Consider the following 9,552-nt stretch of genomic DNA (forward strand, 5'->3'; position numbering starts at 1 on the left):
GGCACTGATCAGGCCATAAATGGAGTATTGTGTCCAGTTCTGAGCACCACTCTGTGGGACAGATGTGGAGAAATTGGAAAAAGTCCAGAGGAGAGCAACAAGAAAGACTGATGGTTGAGAAAATATGACCTACGAGGAAAGATTGAAAAAAATCGGGTTTGCTAAGTCTGGAGAAGAGAAGATGGTGGAGGGTAAGTTCCCTCTAAGCTTTGCAGCCTCACAACAGCCTATTTAGCACTGCACAGGCACTCAGGGCTGCAGCGGGCAGAAATTTCTTTTCCCCAGCCCTGGACCCAACCCATCCCAGACATGGACCTGCCGCAACCACGGGAGAGGCACTCTCCCCCAGCTTCAACCCGGTCTGGCCCAGACCTGCCACCGCCGTGGGAGAGCACCCTTCCCCCCCCCCAGCCCAGGAGCTGCTGCAGGGAGAGAGGGCTGGAGGAAGTCCTCTCTCACTGTCACAGCCCCATGGCAGCCTGCACCCCAAACCCCTCTTCCCCAGCCCCACCCCAGAGCCTGCACCCACAGCCAGAGCCCTCACCCTCCCACACACACACCGCAAGCCCCTTCCCAGCCCTAAGTCCCTCATCCCTGGCCCTACTCCAGAGCCTGCCCGCACCCCTAGCAGGAGCCCTCACCCCGCTGCACTGCAACCCTCTGCCCCAGCCCTGAACCCCCTCCCACACTCAGAACCGCTTAGTTCTGCCCCTGCCACACTTCACCTCCATATTGGTGCACATAACAAAATTCATTCCGCACATGGGTGGGAAAAATTAGAGGGAACACTGCTGGTGGGGGGGAGCACAAGATAAGTTTAAGTATGTAAAAGTTTGTTATGAAGAGGAGGGCAATAAATTGTTCTTCTTATCCACTGAGGACAGGACAAATAGTAATAGGTTTAAATTGCAGCAATTACCTAGCTGTCACTGAAGTTAAACACTGGAACAATTACCTAGGGAGACAGTGTAATCTCCATCATTAAAGGTTTTAAAGAACAGGTTAGAGAAACACCTGTCAGGGATGGTCTAAATAATCCTTAACCCTGCCTCAGTGCAGGGCACTGGACTAGATGACCTATGGAGGTCCCTTCCATTCCTACATTGCTATGATAATTTATAAAGTGCTTTGAGATCCTTGGGTGTAGAGCCCCCTGCATGGATTCTTCTCTACATACTCCCACACAGCACCAGTCCACCTGCCTTTTGGAGTTGTAGGTACTCATGACAGGATGGATGAAAGGGGCAGAGGATTTGTTCCTTTGAATTAATTTATGGCTGGGAAGCAGTTCTGCAACCTCAGTTTACAGACATTTGAAAACAGATGCCTACAAGCATTTCATTTTTTCAAATGGACTCTTTGGGTCCCATTCAGCAATGACCTCAACCCTTGACTTTTACTACTCTGCTTGTTGGGGGCCTCAGTTCAGCAGAGCATTTAAGCATGTACTCACAAGTCCCATTGACATCTATAGGTGTTAAGCACATGCCTATAGTTAAGTCTGTTCTTAAGCATGTCACTGACTAGGTACGGACTGTTGAATTGGGGCCATGGAAACTCAGAAGCTCAGTTGGATTAATCCAATATACACCGCAAGGGCCTGATTCTGATTTCTAACACCAGTTTCACAGAGTGTAACTCCATTGATTTATGTAGAGTTACTCCTGATTTACATCTGTATGTAACATAGATAAGAACTTAGCCGCAAAGTACAGACTCCACAGTATCCCAATTTGACTCCACAGTAAATCTACTGAAATCAGTGGATGTACACTGGCATGAAATTGGAAAAGGCAAGTATATTTGGCCTTTTGGGCTCTATTTTGCCATCCCTAGTCAGCTGGATTCTCTTTTGTAAAACCAAAGCTGATGAAGTTTCAGATCCAGATCACATTTTACCCCACTCACCAGCCTCTGCCAAAGTTTCAGGTGGTCCAAAAAAAATAAATCACTTCTGTTTTGACCCATCTGTGTTTGTGAGTCTGTTTGTAAGGTATATAAGCAAGGTATCTGAACATGTGAATACAGAGATGTTTCTCTCTGTATTGGAAGTGTTGCTCATATCCCCCGTTGCTAAACAAAGTCACAACACACCATGCCTTATCTGCTCTTAATTTAAAATGACATGAATGACAGTCTGATTTTATATAATGTTACTCTTTTCTCTTAAGTAATGAATTTCTTTCTTCTCTTCAGTAACTTTAGAGTTGAGTGAACCAGACAGCAAGTGTCATCATGGTCATCTGAATGTGTTACTGCCTCATTGGAGGCTAGTTAAACTCAAGTTCCTGCAAAAACAATACAAAACACCCATGCTACTCTGAGCAAGTGTAACACATTTAGGTGACTATGCAGAAACTGACATGCATCAGTGGTGAAGAATTGCTACAGATTTAAATAAAAAGTGCACATGTCCTCACATAAACCACCAAACTATTAGCAGAAACTCTTTCAATGTGGATAGCAATAAAGTAATAACTACAGATTATTTCTAACAATACTTTGTGAAACAATAGCAAATATATAGTACAATGCATAGTCTCAAAGCCTTCATTCTCCTCTCTCACCCCACTTTACTGTAGTGTAACTCACTAGCATTGATTACACCAGAGTGACATCAGAATTGAATCCACTGATTTCAGTTAGTCCATTGCTCTTGATTTATACCAATGCAAAAGAAATGCAAATCAGACTTACCAAGTTATTGTGAGGATAAATATATTAAAGACTGTGAGGTGCTCAGATACTAGGGCAGGGGTCGGCAACCTTTCAGAAGCGGTGTGCTGATTCTTCATTTATTTGCTCTAATTTAAGGTTTCGTGTGCCAGTAATACATTTTAACATTTTTAGAAGGTCTCTTTCTATAAGTCTATAATATATAACTAAACTATTGTTGTATGTAAAGTAAATAAGGTTTTAAAAATGTTTAAGAAGCTTCATTTAAAATTAAATTAAAATGCAGAGTCCCCTGGACCGGTGGCCAGGCCCTGGGAAGTGAGAGTTGTTCCGCCTTCGGCACACGTGCCATAGGTTGCCTACCTCTGTACTAGGGTGATAGAGGCCATAAAAATATGTAAGATAGACAGATCCAAAAAGCTTGCTCTGTGCATGAGGCACTATGTAAAGCTACTCAGATTTTTCCAAGCTTATATTATTTTCCTCCTAAAGTAAAACAGTAGATTTATTGAAGGCTAAGAAAATGCAAAATGTAGCTTATCTCAAAGAGAGATTGTCTCCTCAATAATATTAATTACTAAATTAAATATATAAATCATACAATTTCTTGGTTTGCTTGTGAAGAGTAGCCTGTTGTAAGTAAATTTGACTTCTATTTGTACCAGTTAAATATGCATGCCTTTTGAAACAGTACAATTCATTTTAGTTCCTCTTATTTATACTAATATATGCAAATTTAAATAATTTATATTGAGTGTAAAGACAAATTGCACCATGTTCTCCAGACACTGGAAATGGTTCACTCTGACTATCCACTAGGAGCACTGTTTGTTTATCATTGCAAAGTTCACCAGGTAATTGCCTCATTATCTGTTCATCTAATTTCACAGGGATATGATAATCCTTAGGTACTGAGGTCATAGCCCATCAGAAATTATACTGTCTCTAACTAAGATTTTGGGTAATCTTAATTTGCTTATCTCAGTTCTCATATATTGTCTAAATTGCTAGATTCTATTAACATCTCCACCAGCTGTCAGAGATATAAAACTGAATTATTGAATTGACACTTATTGAATTATTAAAATATTATTGTCAATGTGAGTCAGTAAAATGATCATTAAAATATACGAGATTAATAGGACTTTAGTGCCTTTTATGTAATTTGAATTAAAACTGAATGTATTGTACATGCATAATATAAAATATCCTATCACTCCAGCTACTGAAACAAAAATATATCCTAGTAGCATTTTTCCCTGTTCTGCACAATTACACTAATCTCAGAGGTAAAGTGTTTTCATACTTAAAGGTTATAACACTAAAAATAATCATGTGACGTTTGTTCAGTGGCATAAATGTAATTATTTTAGAATAAATGGGCATTATCTTTTATTCTGTTTTAAATTGTACCCTCTGTATGTAGTTTCATTCTACTGTATATACTGAAAGAAATTTCCCTTTCAGGAATATTTTACATCTTGTAAGGATATCTTTTAATCTTCCATTCCAATCTCCTAATTCTCTGTCAAATCTCCCTGGCTGCGGGAAATGCCAACTACTCAGAGATGCTCACCATTAAACCCAGTATCTCAGCTTTTGGAATTGCTGCCATGTAATTCCATTACTGGAAGAATTTGCCCCTTCCCTCACCTGCTAGATAATGAAAGAGACCCACTAAATCCCTGGGTGTTTGAAGACCGAAGGGGCACTTGGACAATTTTTATAGATGGTGTGATAGATTGCTGAAAGTCATTCAATTAAAGTGTAAATCCTATGGCACAATCAGTTGCTATTGTTACTTCAAGCCACGAGGTGCTGCTGCACCTCCAGCTCCTCTATTACCAGCACCTCAGTGAGGACACCCACAGAGGCCATGGGAAGTTCTAGGGAGGCGCAGTGTCTTCACACTTCTTTCTGGCCTCCTGAGGTACTAGCCTTACAGAGAGGGACTGTTACCACAGTCCTATGACATGCCCTTCTGGTGAGCTGCTGAGCCTCTGGGGAGCTGGGACTTACCAAGCTCTCAGGTTCTGAGGCTCCATGAAATGCCAGGGTCAGTGGCAACCCACCATGTGAACTGCCACGTAAACTGTGCACCCAAGGATTTCAGCTTTCCTTGCTGGCTGGTTTCCCAGCTTCCCATGAAAAACTTCACAATTTTCAGTTTTCATCCCAATTAGGGGCCCAAAACCCCAACAAACCAACCCCAAAACACAGATGACATTTTTCCACAGGAAGGGATTTCCATTTTCCAGCTAGCTCTAAGGCCAATTCTGTCTGCATACCTAGCCCCCAAATTGCATTGGCTCATTTTGCTGCCATCTCACATCACTTAACATTGCTATTTTCTCTCACCTCTGTTTCCAGTCTCTCTATCTCTGACCGCCAGCTCATCTGCTGCCATCTCTACCAGGCCACTTATGCGCTGGAAGGGGATGGAGCTAGTAACAGTGTAAGATCGCATGGGTTGCTTCATCCATCTTGCCAGTCCCAAAGGGCCCCTGAATTTTGAGTGGTGGATGACGTACATTTGTGGCTTCATGAACCCACTCTCAAACGGGATCTGCTGTTTCTCCACTTAACCATAATAAAACTAAATCTAGTGTTTGCCTCTAGTAAGGCCAATGAGACTTTTTCATTAATGAGTCCCACCATGGGATCCAGCCCTCCCCCCTTTTGAAAATGCAGAGAAAGACTCTGCGTGAAAAATACATTTTAAACTCTAGATTTGTAAACATGGCATGCATTCTAAATCTTAATCACTGCTTGATGGCAGTATCTTTTTTTTTTTTAAAGCCCATAGTTTGTCCCTCTAGGAGTGTCACTGGAAGATTTTTAGATGTGGTTTAATTTATTTGTCAATTGCACACAGTGTAAGTGATCAGAAATTTATTATTGAGCTTGAATTTTGGGTTGTATAAGGAAAATCCATATCACTTTTTGGCTCAAAAAACTTGAGCAACTGGACATAACATTGAGTTCAGTGGAAGTTGCAAGCACTCGGTACCTTTGAGAATAAGACCCAAAGTGACTGGAATTGATGACCTAATTCAGCGTTTCCTGAACTGTGCGTTGTGAGTATCAGGGGAAGGTGGGTGTCACAAGACATTGAGAAAGGGGAGGGGGAAGGGAACCCTGTCTTGCTTGAAGTGACTCCTGTCCCATGGGGTTGGCTGGGTTTGGCTCCCTGCTCCAGTCTTTGTAACCAGGCTCCTGATGCATGGAGTCACAAATACCACTCCCTCAAATCTGGCCTCATCAAAGCTGAACAGCACTGCAATGTGACCCCATACTGCAGGGTGAGAGTGGGGTTGGCTTGCTCTGCAACTCTCCCCCTTCACAGGCCAGCCACCCTCCAGAGGCAGCACTCAACCTTCCCCTCCATCGGTCTCTCCACCCCCAGGAGTAGCACCTGACACTCACCCTCTCCCTCCACACACTTAATTTTTAATCACTCCACCTCCAAGACCCCCGTATGTCCATTAACAGAGGCGAGCCCAAAGGGGATTGCAGCATGAAAAAGTTTAGGAACCACTAATCTAATTAGATAGACCTAAGAATAGGAAAAGTATAGAAACTCCTCTGTTTTCTTCTTACTGTCTTCTAGTTTTCTTTTTCTACTTTCCACATTGTTCTTGCATGCAGAGTCTAACTTATCTGAAGATAAGACTAAATTAGGAATTCAGGTTGAAGTGTAACAACATTGTAGCCTAGAAGCATTTTCATTCTCCATTTGGAGATCTCCCCTATAAATCATCTTGTATTTCACACATTTCTTCTCAGATCCATTGTTTAACTATGTATAAGTCTACATAATTAAAAGGAACTAAAACTCCTGCCAGGCATCTTGCTTTTATCCATGAAACAAGAATAATTGATCCTAGCAAATACTAAGTTTCATTACTTTATTTTGAAAGAAATAGGTGGCCCAACATTGCTGTTTTCTTCCAATCCTGTGAGTAGCTTTTGTATACAAACTTGTATTTCTTTTAAGCTACCTCTGGTATGAACAGTGTCTTCCATTAAGGCAAACAAGATACATGTTGCATAAAAGTATTGACTAGAACTGGATGAATTAATATTCACTAGGAATTTAGCCCTAGTTTCTGTTTGTGAATTGTTTATTAACCAGTACACCTCTACCCCGATATAACGTGACCCGATATAACACGAATTCAGATATAACGTGGCAAAGCAGTGCTCTGGAGGGGTGAGGGGGGGCGGGGCTGTTCACTCCAGCAGATCAAAGCAAGTTCGATATAACACAGTTTCACCTATAACATGGTAAGATTTTTTGGCTCCCGAGGACAGTGTTATATCCGGGTAGAGGTGTACTGATTTCTATGTATTACATATGTATTTAAAGGTGGTATTCAAACAACAATTTGGACAAACTCTTTTCAGTGTTTGAAACCATTCCCTTTGCCTACTTGCTATTTATGGCTTATAATTGGTCCTAAGTTATGACAATACAGTATGTGTATGCTTCCCGATTGGATGCAGGAAACTTTTTAAAACAGGAGACTAACAAATGATAAATAGCAAACACCGATTTAATGAACAATAATGCACTTCAGGTATGAACTGTTTGATGAATAATCTTCCAGGCAAGGAATCATGAATCATTCAGGATTCAAGAACATTTTCAGGATCTAATGGCAGTTGTCACAAACACCAAACAACAGGGCCCCAAGAATAGCAGCAGAGTGAAGCCCTCTCATTTATTTACAAATATATTCAAGCACTTGTGTTTCCTTCATCCCGTATTTATTGTCCTATAAGGATTTTAGTTCATGCTGTTATAGACTGTTTTGAAACCCTAACCCTAGCCTTTTCCCCTCCCCACCTTTCACTTTAGGTTCAGAAACCCCAAATTATATACAATCTAAAGTTTAGTTTAAGAAAGTGAGTTTGAGGATTGCTTTATTACAGAGGAATAATGAGATACAGGTCTTGCCTGCAACATGTACTGTATGTCCTGAAGTGATCAGTTTTTCTATGTGGCTATTCCTGCTTGGCCAGCTGCATTACCTGAATATTGGGAAGGTTTATCTCTGGCATCCTAAATAGTGAAGCACTGAAGATTTTTTTAAATTATTGGGAACAAAAAAGTGAAGAAAGCAGGTATGAAAGTGTGATGCTTTTTGTTTCCTCTTCACTGCACCTTTAAATTCCTAAACACACCCACTATGGGCAGGGTTTGGCAGCCATTTTGTTCTCCAAGTTCATTGCACTGTTGGAAGAGAGACAGGCAGGGTCGGCTTTAGGGCGATTCCAGTCCTGCAAAGACTTGCATTTGCATGATTTTATGAATGTGAGCTATCCCACTGACTTCAATAGAACTGCTTATGTGTACAGGTAAGCATGTGTATATCTTTGCTGGATCAGAGCCTTAGATTGTACAATCCGCAGGGCATGGTCTGTATTTTCCTCTGTATTTGAAAGTGTCAGGGCACAGTTTGGGTTCTACGCTAACATTAATAGTAATTAAGGGTGCTCAGCACTAGAACTGGCCAAACAATTTTCAACAAATCCGTTTTCCAACAAAAATGTTTCATGGAGATGTATCAGTTTAGAAAATTTCATCAGGAACATTTCACAGGATCAGAATGGAATTTAGAGCAAGACCTGCCATAGTATAGCCAATCGCCCAGGCCACTCACCTGAGAGGTGGTAGACCAAATGTCTGCTCTGCCTGATTTAGCACTGGAATTTGAACCTGGTCTCCCACCTCCAAGATGCATACCCCAACCACTGAGCCATTGGCTATTCTACCAGTGAGTAGGTCTCGCTCTCTCAGTTTTCCCCCCCCCACCACAAAAATTCTCATTCATTCCACATCAGAATAAAATTGAATTTTGAAACCTCATGATTATTTTCTGGCTAGCCCAAAACTTCTCAGGAGGTTCTCACATGGGTGGCAGGTATGGTAGGCAGGGGGAGGCAATGTCTCCCCCAACAACCTAGCGTGGCCCCACCCACCAGGCCCCCCTCTGCCTGCTGCTCCATTCTGTGGTCAAGAGGTTGGGGCAGGCAGGCTCGGGGCTGTGGTGGCAAGACCATGCCACCACCCATCCTCCCAGAACTGAGACCACGCTGGGGCTGGGGGCACTTCAGCAGCACCGCCTGTCCAGAGCTGGGGCACACAAGGTGGAGGGGGCATGGTGTGCTCTAGGCTCTGGTGGGGGAGCAAAAGGGGCCTCAGATAGAGGGGGAGGGGCTGGGGGCTAACCTCCCCCAAGGGCATGTTCACCTGCCACCCATGGGTTCTCAGTAACTCAGAGGATCTGGGCTCAAAGTTAAGCTCAGCAGAACCATTAAAAGTGGAGTCTGACCCTCTGGATTCGTCCGATTATTGTTAAGTGACTGAAGCTCAGAAATAGTTCCTTCATGATTTTTGTACTTATCATTTAAACTTGAACCTGTAGATAATAAATTATATTTTCCAGTAAAACATGTAAAAAGAACATTTCTTTATAAATGAGTTTTGCAATCAGATGATTAGTGCTATGGCAACATTTTATTAAATCAACCAGTCTCCACCATTCACATGTTTGTAATATTGCTGATAAAGCCTTGGGAGATGTCTGTCCCACTGAGCATTATTACATCTCTCTGACAGTCCATCTATTCTTAATTCCGCTAGCACTCCCACTGCTGGAAATGATATTGCTCTGATTAAGCCTATTTACATGTTAGACATTTTCATCAGAACGAAAAAGGATAATTTCTTGAAAATCTATGATTAAAGCTGTTTTCCTTTTCTTATATGTTGACATTACTTCTGATATAATGCCTGCTATAATACAACAGTATTCCTAGTAGAATGAGAGCTAGAGAAAATAGGTAGTTTATCCAGGGTTTATCATGGAA

This window comes from Gopherus evgoodei, chromosome 2 (genome assembly GCF_007399415.2).
Source record: "Gopherus evgoodei ecotype Sinaloan lineage chromosome 2, rGopEvg1_v1.p, whole genome shotgun sequence".
Classification (NCBI taxonomy): Eukaryota; Metazoa; Chordata; order Testudines; family Testudinidae; genus Gopherus; species Gopherus evgoodei.